General features: G+C 48.5%; 1 protein-coding gene across 5 annotated transcripts in view; it reads right to left on the bottom strand.

Annotated features, from left to right (window-relative positions):
- The window catches only part of LOC143767699 (oocyte zinc finger protein XlCOF7.1-like), a 45,268-nt gene extending 31,358 nt beyond the window's left edge, over window positions 1–13,910 (bottom strand). For 2 of the 5 annotated variants that reach the window (XM_077256202.1, XM_077256205.1), the window contains exon 1: window positions 13,842–13,910. The gene's annotated coding sequence lies outside the window, so the exon portion shown is untranslated. Of the gene's footprint in view, window positions 1–242; window positions 698–13,553 lie in introns of those variants that run through there. The other 3 variants (XM_077256204.1, XM_077256206.1, XM_077256203.1) reach the window with 3 other exon arrangements.
- Window positions 13,911–15,785: the final 1,875 nt, after the last annotated feature.

Raw genomic sequence — 15,785 nt, 5'->3', positions numbered from 1 at the left:
ATTATATTAGGGGTGGCATTATGCTATAGAGTCTTCCTGGGGGGTGCATTTTATTAAGGGCTGCAGTATATTATAGAGGCTGCCTATGGGGGGGCTGCATTATACTATAGAGCAGGTGTGGGAACCTTTTTCCAGCCGGGGCCATTTGGAAATTTCTACCATCATCCAGGGGCCACATAAAAATGATCACCTTGAAAATTACCCCGGTATATTTAGTCAAGCACATAATTACGGTAACTCACCCTTAATGTGAGGGCTGGAGCTGCTTCTCTATGGTGCAGCCGTGATGTTAGGTGATGCTGATCATATTGCTTCTCACGGCTGCTTTTGCAGGGGTGGCATGAAGATCACAGGGGGGCACAGAAATCACAGATGGGGCACAAAGATCAAAGGAAGGCACATAGATGGGGGCACAGAGATCACAGAGGGGCACATAGCTGGAGGCGACAGAGATCACAGGGGTACAGATCACATGGGAGCACAAATATCACAGGGGGTACATAGATACTAGGGGTACTCAGGGCTCACAGGGGCACATAGATCACAGGGGGGCACAAAGCTGGGAGCCACAGAGACCACAGGGATGCACATAGCTTGGGGGCACAGAGATCACAGGGGGGCATATAGCTGGCGGACACAGAAATAATGGGGGCATATATCTGGAGAGCAAAGAAATCACAGGGGGGCACAAAGATCAAAGGAGGGCACATAGCTGGGGGGAAAAATCTGGGGGGCACATAGCTGGAGGAGACAGATCACATGGGAGCACCAATATTGCAGGGGGGTACATAGCAGGGGGAACAGAGATCACAGGGATGCACATAGCTGGGGGGCACAGAGATCACAGGGGGCATATAGCAGGAGGGACGAGAAATCACAGGGGGAACAGAGATCACAAGGGGTACATAGCTGGAAGGAACAGGGATCACAGGAGGGACACAGAAATGACAAGGGGGCACATAGCTGAGAGGGACAGAGATCACAGGGGGCTTATAGTTGGGGGAGCAAAGAGATCATATTGGGCACATAGCGGGGGGCACAGATCACAGGGGCTCATAGCTGGAGGGCACAGAAATCACAGGGTGATACATAGCTGGGGCACAGATCACAGGAGGCATATAGCTGGGTGGCACAGAGGTCACAGGGAGCATATAGCTGGAGGGCACAGAAATCATGGGAACAGAGATAACGGGGGGGGTACATAGCTGGGGGGCACAGATCACAAGGGGCATATAGCTGCAGGGGCATAGGGATCACAGGGAAACAGATCACAGAAATCACAGGGGGCACATAGCTGGGTGGCACAGAGATCACAGGGAGGGGCACATAAGTGAGGGGCACATAGATCACAAGAGGTGCACAGAGATGACAAAGGGGCACATAGCTGGGAGGCACAGAGATCACAGGGGGCTTATAGTTGGGGGAGCAAAGACATCATATTGGGGCACATAGCGGGGGGGGCACCGAGATCACAGTGGGCACATAACTGAGGGACACAGATCACCTGCAGACACAGAGCTGTCAGCACAGAGATTGCCCTGGACTCCCTGGCAGCAGCTCCTCTTCTGGGACAGGAGGATGGGATAGCATTTGCGCTAACCCCACCCACCCGGCGCTAACCCTGCCCATCCCATCACTAACCCCGCCCACCCTGATGACATCATTCATGTGCAGGACAGGCAGGATTCTGTGATGAACGCTCTTTGCCATGCACTTGGAGTTAAAGGGCAGGCAGCTGGCAGGATGCGGCTGCCGCCCAGACAAGGCAGACTCGGGGGACCTTCCCACAGGCCGCATGAAAAGCCACTACGTCCCGGAGGTTCCCCACCCCTGCTATAGAGGCTGCCTATGGGGGGCTGCATTATACTATAGAGTCTGCCTATGGGGGGGCTGCATTATACTACAGAGGCTGCCTATGGGGAGTGCATTATACTATATGGAGGCCTATGGGGAGTGCATTATACTATATAGTCTTCCTATGGGGAGTGCATTATATTATACAGGCTGCCTATGGGGAGTGCATTATACTATATAGAGTCTGCATATGAGGAGTGCATTATACTATAGAGTCTGCCTAAGGAGGAGTGCATTATACTATAGAGTCTGCCTATGGGGGGTACATTATACTATAGAGCCTGTCTATGGGGAGTGCATTATACTATATTGGGGACTATATTGAGGATTGTCTGGTGCGTTATACTATATGGAGGCTACAAGGGGGCCATCATACAGCGTGGAGATAAAAGTGTTAGAGCTATCAAACAGTTTGGGGGATTCTAAGGGCTCAGTATATATACAGTGAGGGGGCATTATACTGTGTATAAGAGCATCATATTGTGCATAGAGGAGCTGTACAGGGGGGAGACTGGACATTATTAAATGTAAAGTGGGCACTTACTGTTATAGGGGAAGTCAAGTTACTGTGACTGTCAAAGGGGCATACAGGGCATTATTACTTTCTAGGGGGCACAATGTGGGCACTGATTTCTAGGGCACTTGCCCCCAGCATTACCCTATTATAGAGGGGTGCTTTAGAATTTAGAAGGCACAGAGAATCACAGAGCAGGTGCAGTAACAGCGACACACGGCAGCAGCGGCTCAGTATTGGGGTATCAGGGGCAGTAATAGGGACACATACGGCAGCAGCGGCTCAGTATTGGGGTATCAGGAGCAGTAATAGGGACACATACGGCAGGTCAGAATTGGGGTATCAGGGGCAGTAATAGGGTCACATACGGCAGCAGCGGCTCAGTATTGGGGTACTGGGTGCAGTAATAGGGTCACATACGGCAGTAGCAGCTCAGTATTGGGGTATTAGGGGCAGTAAAAGGGATCCATTTTATCCTGTTGCCCATGTGAAAATTAAAAAATTGAGGCTAAAAGAAACTTTGTGTGAAAAAAAAGTACTTTTTCATTTTTACGGATCAATTTGTGAAGCACCTGAGAGTTTAAAGTGCTCATTATGCATCTAGATAAGTTCCTTGGGGGGTCTAGTTTCCAAAATGGGGTCACTTGTGGGGGCGCTCCAATGTTTAGGCACACAGGGGCTCTCCAAACATGACATGGTGTCTGCTAGCGATGGAGATAATTTTTCATTCAAAAAGTCAAATGGCGCTCCTTCCCTTCCGAGCCTTACCATGTGCCCAAACAGTGGTTTACCCCCACATGTGAGGTATCGGTGTACTCAGGAGAAATTGTCCAACAAATTTTAGGATCCATTTTATCCTGTTGCCCATGTGAAAATGAAAAAATTGAGGCTAAAATAATTTTTTTTGTGAAAAAAAAGTACTGTTTAATTTTTACGGATCAATTTGTGAAGCACCTGGGGGTTTAAAGTGCTCACTATGCTTCTAGATGAGTTCCTTGGGGGGTCTAGTTTCCAAAATGGGGTCACTTGTGGGGGAGCTCCAATGTTTAGGCACACGGGGGCTCTCCAAACGCGACATGGTGTCCGCTAAAGATTGGAGCCAATTTTTCATTGAAAAAGTCAAATGGCGCTCCTTCCCTTCCGAGCCCTGCCGTGCGCCCAAACAGTGGTTTACCCCCACAAATGAGGTATCAGCGTACTCAGGACAAATTGGACAACAACGTTCGTGGTCCAGTTTCTCCTTTTACCCTTGGGAAAATAAAAAAAATTTCGCTAAAAGATCATTTTTGTGACTAAAAAGTTAAATGTTCATTTTTTACTTCCATGTTGCTTCTGCTGCTGTGAAACACCCGAAGGGTTAATAAACTTCTTGAATGTGGTTTTGAGCACCTTGAGGGGTGCAGTTTTTAGAATGGTGTCACTTTTGGGTATTTTCAGCCATATAGAACCCTCAAACTGACTTCAAATGTGAGGTGGTCCCTAAAAAAAATGGTTTTGTAAATTTTGTTGTAAAAATGAGAAATCACTGGTCAAATTTTAACCCTTATAACTTCCTAGCAAAAAAAAAAAATTGTTTCCAAAATTGTGCTGATGTAAAGTAGACATGTGGGAAATGTTATTTATTAACTATTTTGTGTCACATAACTCTCTGGTTTAACAGAATAAAAATTCAAAATGTGAAAATTGCCAAATTTTCAAAATGTTTGCCAAATTTCCATTTTTTTCACAAATAAACTCGGAAATTATCGACCTAAATTTACCACTAACATGAAGCCCAATATGTCACGAAAAAACAATCTCAGAATCGCTAGGATCCGTTGAAGCGTTCCTGAGTTATTACCTCATAAAGGGACACTGGTCAGAATTGCAAAAAACGGCAAGGTCATTAAGGCCAAAATAGGCTGGGTCATGAAGGGGTTAAAGATTGTTTCATGGTAGTAGTGGAATTGAAAGATGCCTATTATCATGTGCCCATTCATAAAGATTTCCAACAATTCCTAAGGGTAGCAGTATTAATGGGGGGAGTAGTTCGCCATTTATAGTACAGGGCGCTTCCCTTCGGTATAACTTCTGCCCCTAGAGTATTTACAAAAATTATTGCGGAGGTTATGGCACATTTACGGGAATCTAATATTTTTATTGTCCCCTACCTTGATGATTTCCTCATTGCAGGGAATTCGAGGGATCACTGTTTGTCTCAATTAGAAACAGTGAGGCTTAGATTGGAACACCTGGGTTGGATAATTAATTATGAGAAATCTCGGTTGCAGCCCCTAAAAATTCAAAAGTTTTTAGGATTGTTATTAGACTCAGCTACACAACAGTGTCTTCTCCCTACTGAGAAATCAGATCAAATTCAGCGCCAGGTATTAAGGGCAATCGTTACACCCTCCATGACTCTTCGACAGGCTATGTCCCTGCTAGGATCCCTCACGTCATGCATCCCGGCGGTTAGATGGGCTCAATTTCATACCAGAACCCTACAGAAAGATGTTTTGATTAACGATAAAATCTTGGGGGGAGCCTTAGGGGAAAAAATAACCTTGAGGCCAGTAACTCTTGAATCCCTAAAATGGTGGCTAGACAGAGATAATTTATCGACGGGGTTCCCTGGATGACAGATATAACCCGGGTGATAACTACAGGTTCAGGGACAGTGGGAACCATATACAGCGTTTTCATCCAACCAGAGGGAATTAATGGCGATAGAATTAGCAGTTAAAAAACTCCTCATATATCTGCAGGGACACCAGATCAGGATCCGCTCGGACAACCAGGTGGCAGTAGCCTATATAAATCATCAAGGTGGAACTCGTTCCGAGGCTCTGATTAAGGTCACAAATCACTTATTCCAGACGACAAATTTTCAATCTTTGACTGCTCTTCACATCAAGGGGAAAGAAAACGTAAAGGCAGACTTTCTCAGCCGCAATATTCTAAGACAAGGGGAGTGGTCTCTAAATGGAGACGTCTTCAGTCAGATTTTCCGCCGATGGGGTCAGCCAGTTGTGGACCTATTCGCCACAAGAGACAACAAAAAAGTGAAAACATTTCTTTAAATCCCAGGGAGAATCCTCTGGCTGTGGATGCCTTCCTAATAAAATGGAATTTTCCTTTGGCTTACGCCTTCCCACCATTGAACCTGTTACCTCTAGTGGTGAGGAAAATCAGGGAAGATCGGGCAAAGGTCATTCTGATTGCTCCTTTCTGGCCCAGGAGAACCTGGTTCGCATGGCTCAGGACAATGTCGGTAGGCGATCCCTGGGTACTACCAGATATCCCGAATTTACTTGTCCAAGGGCCGATATGCCCTTAATGGCTTGGAGTTTGAGCGGTCACTGCTAAAAGACAAAGGTTTCTCCCCAAATTTGGTAGACACCCTTCTAAAAAGTAGGAAACAAATAACAACAAAAATCTACTCGAGAACTTGGAGGAAGTTCTTGGCCTTCTCAGATTTTAACATCGAAGAAGGGGTACCAATACGCCAAATATTAGAATTTTTGCAAACGGGATTAGAACTAAATCTTTCTGCAAGTACACTGAGAGTACAGGTATCAGCCCTTGGTGCCCTGTTCTCTTGTAATATTGCCAATAATTATTGGGTGTCGAGGTTCATTAAGGCTGTCGGTAGAGCTAGACTGTTGTATAAAAACAAGTCGGTACCGTGGGACCTAAATCTAGTCCTTTCATCTCTCACGAAAGACCCATTTGAGCCCTTACATGAAGCCTCTATCAAAATGTTGTCCCTTAAAATAGCTTTCCTGGTAGCTATAACATCGGCTCGCAGAATGGGAGACATCCAGGCACTTTCAAGACTTCCCCCGTATATAGAGTTCTTACAGGATAGGGTGATTCTCAGACCGACCGGACCCAGCTTACCTACCAAAAGTAGCATCCCAATTTCACAGATCACAGGAGATAGTTCTACCATCCTTTATCCCTAATCCTTCTAACCCTAAAGAAAAAGAACTCCATACATTAGATGTTAGGAGATGCCTTCTACAATATATCTCAATCACTAATGACTGGAAGAAGGATAATGCACTATTCTTATCTTTCCAAGGTCCTAGGAAAGGGGTTAAGGCACACAGCGTCGCTGTGTGGTCGCTGGGGAGCTGTCACACAGACAGCTCTCTCCAGCGACCAACGATCAGGGGAACGACTTCGGCATCGTTGAAACTGTCTTCAACGATGCCGAAGTCCCCATGCAGCACCCGGGTAACCAGGGTAAACATCGGGTTACTAAGCGCAGGGCCGCGCTTAGTAACCCGATGTTTACCCTGGTTACCAGCGTAAATGTAAAAAAAAACAAACACTACATACTCACCATCTGTTGCCCGTCAGGTCCCTTGCCGTCTGCTTCCCGCTCTGACTGTGTGCCGCCGTACAGTGAGAGCAGAGCGCAGCGGTGACGTCACTGCTGCGCTCTCACTTTACGGCGGCAGTCAGAGCAGGAAGCAGACGCCAAGGGACCTGACGGGCAACAGATGGTGAGTATGTACTGTTTGTTTTTTTTTACATTTACGCTGGTAACCAGGGTAAACATCGGGTTACTAAGCGCGGCCCTGCGCTTAGTAACCCGATGTTTACCCTGGTTACCAGTGAAGACATCGCTGGATCGGTGTCACACACACCGATTCAGCGATGTCAGCGGGACCTCAACGACCAAAAAAAGGTCCAGGCCATTCTGACACGACCAGCGATCTCGCAGCAGGGGCCTGATCGCTGGTACGTGTCACACATAGCGAGATCGCTACTGAGGTCGCTGTTGCGTCACAAAACTTGTGACTCAGCAGCGATCTCGCTAGCGATCTCGCTATGTGAGACGGGGCCTTTAGAGTATCAAAATACACACTAGCTAAATGGATTAGGGAGGCCATCTCTCTGGCTTATACAGCAGGTGGGGGTCCAGCTCCTGCAGAATCTGAGGGCGTATTCCACCCGAGCCATGGCATCATCCTGGGCGGAAAGGTCTGGAGTGTCAATCGACCAGATATGTAAGGCAGCCACATGGTCATCCCCTTCCACCTTTTTCAAACACTATCGGTTGGACTTGGGGTTCTCCTCAGATCTCACCTTCGGGTTAAGGGTGCTGCAGGCTATAGTCCCTCCCTAAGGTGGCTTAAGGTACCTTCACATTAAGCGATGCTGCAGCGATAGCGACAACGATGCCGATCGCTGCAGCGTCGCTGTTTGATCGCTGGAGAGCTGTCACACAGACCGCTCTCCAGCGACCAACGATGCCGAGGTCCCCGGGTACATACTCACCATCTGATGTCCATCAGGTCCCTTGCCGTCTGCTTCCTGCTCTGACTGAGCGCCGCCTTACAGTGAGAGCAGAGCACAGCGGTGACGTCACCGCTGTGCTGTGCTTTCACTTTGCGGCGCTCAGTCAGTGTGGGAAGCGGACGCCGGGGGACCTGACGGACATCAGATGGTGAGTATGTACTGTTTGTTTTTTTTTACATTTTACGCTGGTAACAAGGGTAAACATCGGGTTACTAAGCGCGGCCCTGCGCTTAGTAACCCGATGTTTACCCTGGTTACCAGTGTAAAATATCGCTGGTATCGTTGCTTTTGCTGTCAAACACAACGATATACGGCGATCGGACGACCAAATAAAGTTCTGAACTTTATTCAGCGACCAGCGACATCACAGCAGGATCCTGATCGCTGCTGCGTGTCAAACTAAACGATATCGCTAGCCAGGACGCTGCAACGTCACAGATCGCTAGCGATATCGTTTAGTGTGAAGGTACCTTTACATCTCTGTAAATCTCTCGTGGTGCTGTCATGGGAGTCCGAATAAAGCATTAAGCTACTTACTGGTAGCGGCATTTTTCGGAGGCTCATGACAGCACCCTTAGTTCCCTCCCTAATCACGTGGGGGTTGCACTTCCTTTAAAAAAAAAAAAGGGTTTTCTCACGGGTGATATCTGGATTGTTGCTTAATTAAAAATATTGTGTTTGGTTGTATATGATATGCTTGTCATTAACCGCGGTAGTCCTCTCAGGCTCTGTAATACAACTGATACGTGGGAGAGGTGCCGCCCTTTTGTATCTGTAGGTTTCCTGTTCCTAATGGGCGGATGCCCTCTCTCGTGGTGCTGTCATGGGCCTCCGAAAAATGCCGCTACCAGTAAGTAGCTTAATGCTTTTATTATACACACCTGAGAGGTGGTCTGGTCAGAGGGGTGTCGCTCTTCTTGGTCCAGCACCTCCCATCTTCTTATGATCGCCGTCCTCCTGCTTGCTTCGTGTGGATGACGCGTCACTGCGCTGTCCACACAGTCTCCTGCGCAAGCGTATTCTCTGCCCTGTTGAGGGCAGACCAAAAGTATTGCAGTGCGCAGGTGCCATGGCTCTTTGACCTTTCCTGACAACAGTTCGCAGTGCCAAGGAGTCTGTGTGGATGATGCAGAGACACGTCAGCCACACGAAGAAAGCGGGAGGGCGGTATTGCAAAAAGATTGGAGGTGCAAAACCACTTCCTGTGACAACCCTTGGACCAGAGTGCCAGGTGAGTATAATAAAAGTTCTTTTTCTTCTCATTACAGGTTGGGTTGGGGGCGGATATACAGCATTATTGAATGCTGTAAATCAGCCCTGAAAAGTGATGGCAGTAACTTATATAGGACAAAACTGATTACAGGTTCCCTTTAAGGGCTGCATTATACTATGGAGGCTGCCTAGGGAGTGCATTTTATTAGGGGCTGCATTATGCTATAGAGGCTGCCTATGGGGGTGCATTATATTAGAAGCTGCATTATGCTATAGAGGCTGCCTATGGGGGTGCATTATATTAGGGGCTGCATTATGGTATAGAGGCTGCCTATGGGGGTGCATTATATTAGGGGCTGCATTATGCTATAGAGACTGCCTATGGGGGTGCATTATATTAGGGGTGGCATTATGCTATAGAGTCTTCCTGGGGGGTGCATTTTATTAAGGGCTGCAGTATATTATAGAGGCTGCCTATGGGGGGCTGCATTATACTATAGAGCAGGTGTGGGAACCTTTTTCCAGCCAGGGCCATTTGGAAATTTCTACCATCATCCAGGGGCCACATAAAAATGATCACCTTGAAAATTACCCTGGTATATTTAGTCAAGCAGATAATTACGGGAACTCACCCTTAATGTGAGGGCTGGAGCTGCTTCTCTATGGTGCAGCCGTGATGTTAGGTGATGCTGATCATGTTGCTTCTCACGGCTGCTTTTGCAGGGGTGGCATGAAGATCACAGGAGGGCACAGAAATCACAGATGGGGCACAAAGATCAAAGGAAGGCACATAGATGGGGACACAGAGATCACAGAGGGGCACATAGCTGGAGGCGACAGAGATCACAGGGGTACAGATCACATGGGAGCACAAATATCACAGGGGGTACATAGATACTAGGGGTACTCAGGGCTCACAGGGGCACATAGATCACAGGGGGGCACAAAGCTGGGAGCCACAGAGACCACAGGGATGCACATAGCTTGGGGGCACAGAGATCACAGGGGGGCATATAGCTGGCGGACACAGAAATAATGGGGGCATATATCTGGAGAGCAAAGAAATCACAGGGGGGCACAAAGATCAAAGGAGGGCACATAGCTGGAGGAGACAGATCACAGAGGGCACAGATCACATGGGAGCACCAATATTGCAGGGGGGTACATAGCAGGGGGAACAGAGATCACAGGGATGCACATAGCTGGGGGGCACAGAGATCACAGGGGGCATATAGCAGGAGGGACAAGAAATCACAGGGGGAACAGAGATCACAGGGGGTACATAGCTGGAAGGAACAGGGATCACAGGAGGGACACAGAAATGACAAGGGGGCACATAGCTGAGAGGCACAGAGATCACAGGGGGCTTATAGTTGGGGGAGCAAAGAGATCATATTGGGCACATAGCGGGGGGCACAGATCACAGGGGCTCATAGCTGGAGGGCACAGAAATCACAGGGTGATACATAGCTGGGGCACAGAGATCACAGGAGGCATATAGCTGGGTGGCACAGAGATCACAGGGAGCATATAGCTGGAGGGCACAGAAATCATGGGAACAGAGATAACGGGGGGGTACATAGCTGGGGGGCACAGATCACAAGGGGCATATAGCTGCAGGGGCATAGGGATCACAGGGAAACAGAGATCACAGAAATCACAGGGGGCACATAGCTGGGGGGAACAGGGATCACAGGAGGGACACAGAAATGACAAGGGGGCACATAGCTGAGAGGCACAGAGATCACAGAGGGCTTATAGTTGGGGAGCAAAGAGATCATATTGGGGCACATAGCGGGGGGCACAGATCACAGGGGCTCATAGCTGGAGGGCACAGAAATCACAGGAGGCATATAGCTGGGTGGCACAGAGATCACAGGGAGCATATAGCTGGAGGGCACAGAAATCATGGGAACAGAGATAACGGGGGGGGGGGGGTACATAGCTGGGGGGCACAGATCACAAGGGGCATATAGCTGCAGGGGCATAGGGATCACAGGGAAACAGAGATCACAGAAATCACAGGGGGCACATAGCTGGGGGGAACAGGGATCACAGGAGGGACACAGAAATGACAAGGGGGCACATAGCTGAGAGGCACAGAGATCACAGAGGGCTTATAGTTGGGGAGCAAAGAGATCATATTGGGGCACATAGCGGGGGGCACAGATCACAGGGGGCTCATAGCTGGAGGGCACAGAAATCACAGGGTGATACATAGCTGGGGCACAGAGATCACAGGAGGCATATAGCTGGGTGGCACAGAGATCACAGGGAGCATATAGCTGGAGAGCACAGAAATCATGGGAACAGAGATAACGGGGGGGGGGGGGTACATAGCTGGGGGCACAGATCACAAGGGGCATATAGCTGGAGGGGCAGAGATCACGGGGAACAGAGATCACAGGGGGGCACAGAGATCACAGGGGGCATATAGCTGGAGGGCACAGAAATCACAGGGGGCATATAGCTGCGGCGGGCAGAGAGATCACTGGGGGGCACAGAAATTACAGGGGGTATATAACTGGGGGGCACAGATATGACATGCGGGCACATAGCTGGGAGGCACAGAGATCACAGGGGCCTATAGTTGTGGGAGCAAAGAGATCATATTGGGGCACATAGCGGGGGGCGCAGAGATCACAGTGGGCACATAAGTGAGGGGCACATAGATCACAAGAGGTGCACAGAGATGACAAAGGGGCACATAGCTGGGAGGCACAGAGATCACAGGGGGCTTATAGTTGGGGGAGCAAAGACATCATATTGGGGCACATAGCGGGGGGGCACCGAGATCACAGTGGGCACATAACTGAGGGACACAGATCACCTGCAGACACAGAGCTGTCAGCACAGAGATTGCCCTGGACTCTCTGGCAGCAGCTCCTCTTCTGGGACAGGATGGGATAGCATTTGCGCTAACCCCACCCACCCAGCGCTAACCCTGCCCATCCCATCACTAACCCCGCCCACCCTGATGACATCATTCATGTGCAGGACAGGCAGGATTCTGCGATGAACGCTCTTTGCCATGCACTTGGAGTTAAAGGGCAGGCAGCTGGCAGGATGCGGCTGCCGCCCAGACAAGGCAGACTCGGGGGACCTTCCCACAGGCCGCATGAAAAGCCACTACGTCCCGGAGGTTCCCCACCCCTGCTATAGAGGCTGCCTATGGGGGGCTGCATTATACTATAGAGTCTGCCTATGGGGGGCTGCATTATACTACAGAGGCTGCCTATGGGGAGTGCATTATACTATATGGAGGCCTATGGGGAGTGCATTATACTATATAGTCTTCCTATGGGGAGTGCATTATATTATACAGGCTGCCTATGGGGAGTGCATTATACTATATAGAGTCTGCATATGAGGAGTGCATTATACTATAGAGTCTGCCTAAAGAGGAGTGCATTATACTATAGAGTCTGCCTATGGGGGGTACATTATACTATAGAGTCTGTCTATGGGGAGTGCATTATACTATATTGGGGACTATATTGAGGATTGTCTGGTGCGTTATACTATATGGAGGCTACAAGGGGGCCATCATACAGCGTGGAGATAAAAGTGTTAGAGCTATCAAACAGTTTGGGGGATTCTAAGGGCTCAGTATATATACAGTGAGGGGGCATTATACTGTGTATAAGAGCATCATATTGTGCATAGAGGAGCTGTACAGGGGGGAGACTGGACATTATTAAATGTAAAGTGGGCACTTACTGTTATAGGGGAAGTCAAGTTACTGTGACTGTCAAAGGGGCATACAGGGCATTATTACTTTCTAGGGGGCACAATGTGGGCACTGATTTCTAGGGCACTTGCCCCCAGCATTACCCTATTATAGAGGGGTGCTTTAGAATTTAGAAGGCACAGAGAATCACAGAGCAGGTGCAGTAACAGCGACACACGGCAGCAGCGGCTCAGTATTGGGGTATCAGGGGCAGTAATAGGGTCACATACGGCAGCAGCGGCTCAGTATTGGGGTATCAGGGGCAGTAATAGGGTCACATACGGCAGCAGCGGCTCAGTATTGGGGTATCAGCAGGATGAGGAGTTTGTGCAGGTTGGGAATAGATGGTGATGGGGCTGGAATATGAGAAGTGAAATGTGTCTTTGTTGTATTCTCTGCAGACGAGTTGTGGCTGGAAGAAGTTGTCATGTCGGTCTGCGCCAGATGGAAAAGACGGGAAAAGTGAATGATTCCATCAGAAAGAACATCAGCGGTAAGACATTATCTGTAAGGCTACTTTCACACTAGCGTCTTTTGGCGGACGTCGCAATGCGTCGTTTTGGCGAAAAAACGCATCCTGCAAAGTCGTCTTCAGGATGCGTTTTTCCCCATAGACTAACATTAGCGACGCATTGCGACGTATTGACACACGTCGCAACCGTCGTGCGACGGTTGCGTCGTGTTGTGTCGGACCGCCGGCAGCAAAAAACTTTACATGTAATGTTTTTTTGTGCCGACGGTCCGCCATTTCTGACCGCGCATACGCGGCTGGAACTCCACCCCCACCTCCCCGCACCTCACAATGGGGCAGCGGATGCGTGGAAAAACAGCATCCACTGCCCCCGTTGTGCGGCGCTTGCACAGTATGCGTCGGTACGTCGGGCCGAGGCAGCGCGATGGCCCCGTACTGACGCTAGTGTGAAAGTAGCCTAACGGCTGGTATCTACCACTGACCATATGGCGGTAATATCACTGTTGGTCTTTACATAGAGATTATCTCCAGTAGCAGTGCCGTCATCTGCTGAGGTTCTCCTCCACTATTAGGGGGTGTCACCGAGCTGTAGTAAAGGTTACCTGGTTAGGGGCCACTCAGAAGCTTCACCCCCCTGAACCAAAACCCTAGCTACACCTATGTGTTACGTCACTGTTCACACCACACAGAGACCCCAAAAGAGCCTCAGTGCTGAAGGGGTTAATGTCCCCGACACCGGCAACCAGTAATGGGGAATCTCCAGCACCTACCTCCACCTGCAGAGCCGCACTCCACATATATGGCTGCTCTGTGCACACAGGACCTGTGATGAGGTCACAGGAGGGGAGGAGTCAGAGGTCACATGATCAGGGGCCTCAGGACTCTGCTGTGCTGACAAGTATTCAGCTCCTCTGCTGCTGCTGCTCCTTTAAGAACAGATAACGTTACAAAAGTAGAACAATTCCCCCCATTAAGTGATTGGATTCCCCCAGACCTTTCATAGACCTTAGTGATATTACAGACGGGAGATTCCAAGAGCGCTAGATTCAGGGGTAATCCTAGTGCTGACTGAGCCGTGCGCCTCCATCTAAGAGAGCGGCCACAACCCCAGACGATGCAGCGGCCGGAGCAATGTTATTGATGGAGGGAATTTCTGAGAGCAGCAAATTAATAAGAATGTTTTACCGGAACCTCCTGGGGCATCAAGGAAATCCGTCTCCTATTTCCACCTGGAATCTGAGCCATAATTGCCAAATCCCCCGATCTGTGGTCATCAACCAGAAGAGGCTTATTTACTGGGACAAATCCCCTCACCTTTCCCAAATCCTGGCTTTTCTCTCCCAGAATATCTCTGCCCAAAACACAAAGGCTGGTGGAGCTGGTGCCGGTGACCTGGTGCTATTAGAGGGTCACTACTGACACATTGGCTCCTTTCTTCTAGAGTCAGGAGGACTGTGGTGGATCTGTCGGCAGTGACATTTCTGGCTAAGTCCGGATGACCTCTCCTGTGCTCTCTATGGATATCTCCTCTAGGATATTCCGTGTATTTGTCCCACAGAGCCCGAGGATTGGAAGGTGCACAGGTTGTAGGTATTATAGGGCGCAGGTTAGAAGATGAGGAGGAAAGCGAGTGAGGGACGCCTCCTGCAATGTCAGGTCCCAGTGTGGACCATCCTCCATCAGACCACGCTTTTGGCATGGCCTCCCTGTAAGTGTTTGTTGGTTCGGCTGTATGTACAGAAGACGCTCGCTCTCCACCTTGGCATACAGATCTACTACACATTGATGAGAAAGTTGCCTCCATTGTTGTCTGATCATTATTCGGTAGGTGTAGAAGTCCATAGCTGATATTGGTTTATTGGTCGGCCTCGCAGTGCTGGGATCAGTCTGCCTTAGATTATAGTGATCGCCATCTTGGCCATTCCACAATATTATCCCCTTCATGACCTTGGGAGTTTCCATTTTTCCGTGTTCGTTTTTTGCTCCCCTTCTTCCCAGAGCCATAACTTTTTTATTTTTCCGTCAATATGGCCATGTGAGAGCTTATTTTTTGCAAAACAAGTTGTACTTTTGAAAGACATCATTGGTTTTAGCATGTCGCGTACTAGAAAACGGGAAAAAAATTCCAAGTGTGGTGAAATTGCAAAAAAGTGCAATCCCACACTTGTTTTTTGTTTGGCTTTTTTGCTAGGTTCACTAAATGCTAAAACTGACCTGCCAATATAATTCTCCAGGTCATTACGAGTTCATAGACACCTAACATGGCTAGGTTCTCTTTTATCTAAGTGGTGAAAAAAAACTCCAAACTTTGCTAAAAAAAAATAAAAATGTGCCATTTTCCGATACCCGTAGCGTCTCCATTTTTCATGATCTGGGGTCAGGTGAGGGCTTATTTTTTTGCATGCTGAGCTGGCGTTTTTAATAATAGAATTTTGGTGCAGACCCGTTCTTTTGATCGCCCATTATTGCATATTAATGCAATGTCATGGCGACCAAAAAAACGTAATTCTGGCGTTTCGAATTTTTTTCTCGCTACGCCGTTTAGCGATCAGGTTAATTCTTTTTTTTATCGATAGATCGGGCGATTCTGAACGTTGGGATACCAAATATGTGTAGGTTTGATTTTTTTTTTTTATTGTTTTATTTTGATTGGGGCGAAAGGGGGGTCATTTGAACTTTTTTATATTTTTTTATATTTTTAAACACTTTTTTTT

Source organism: Ranitomeya variabilis, chromosome 4 (genome assembly GCF_051348905.1).
Source record: "Ranitomeya variabilis isolate aRanVar5 chromosome 4, aRanVar5.hap1, whole genome shotgun sequence".
Classification (NCBI taxonomy): Eukaryota; Metazoa; Chordata; class Amphibia; order Anura; family Dendrobatidae; genus Ranitomeya; species Ranitomeya variabilis.
This window is presented reverse-complemented; position numbering and strand designations above follow the sequence as displayed.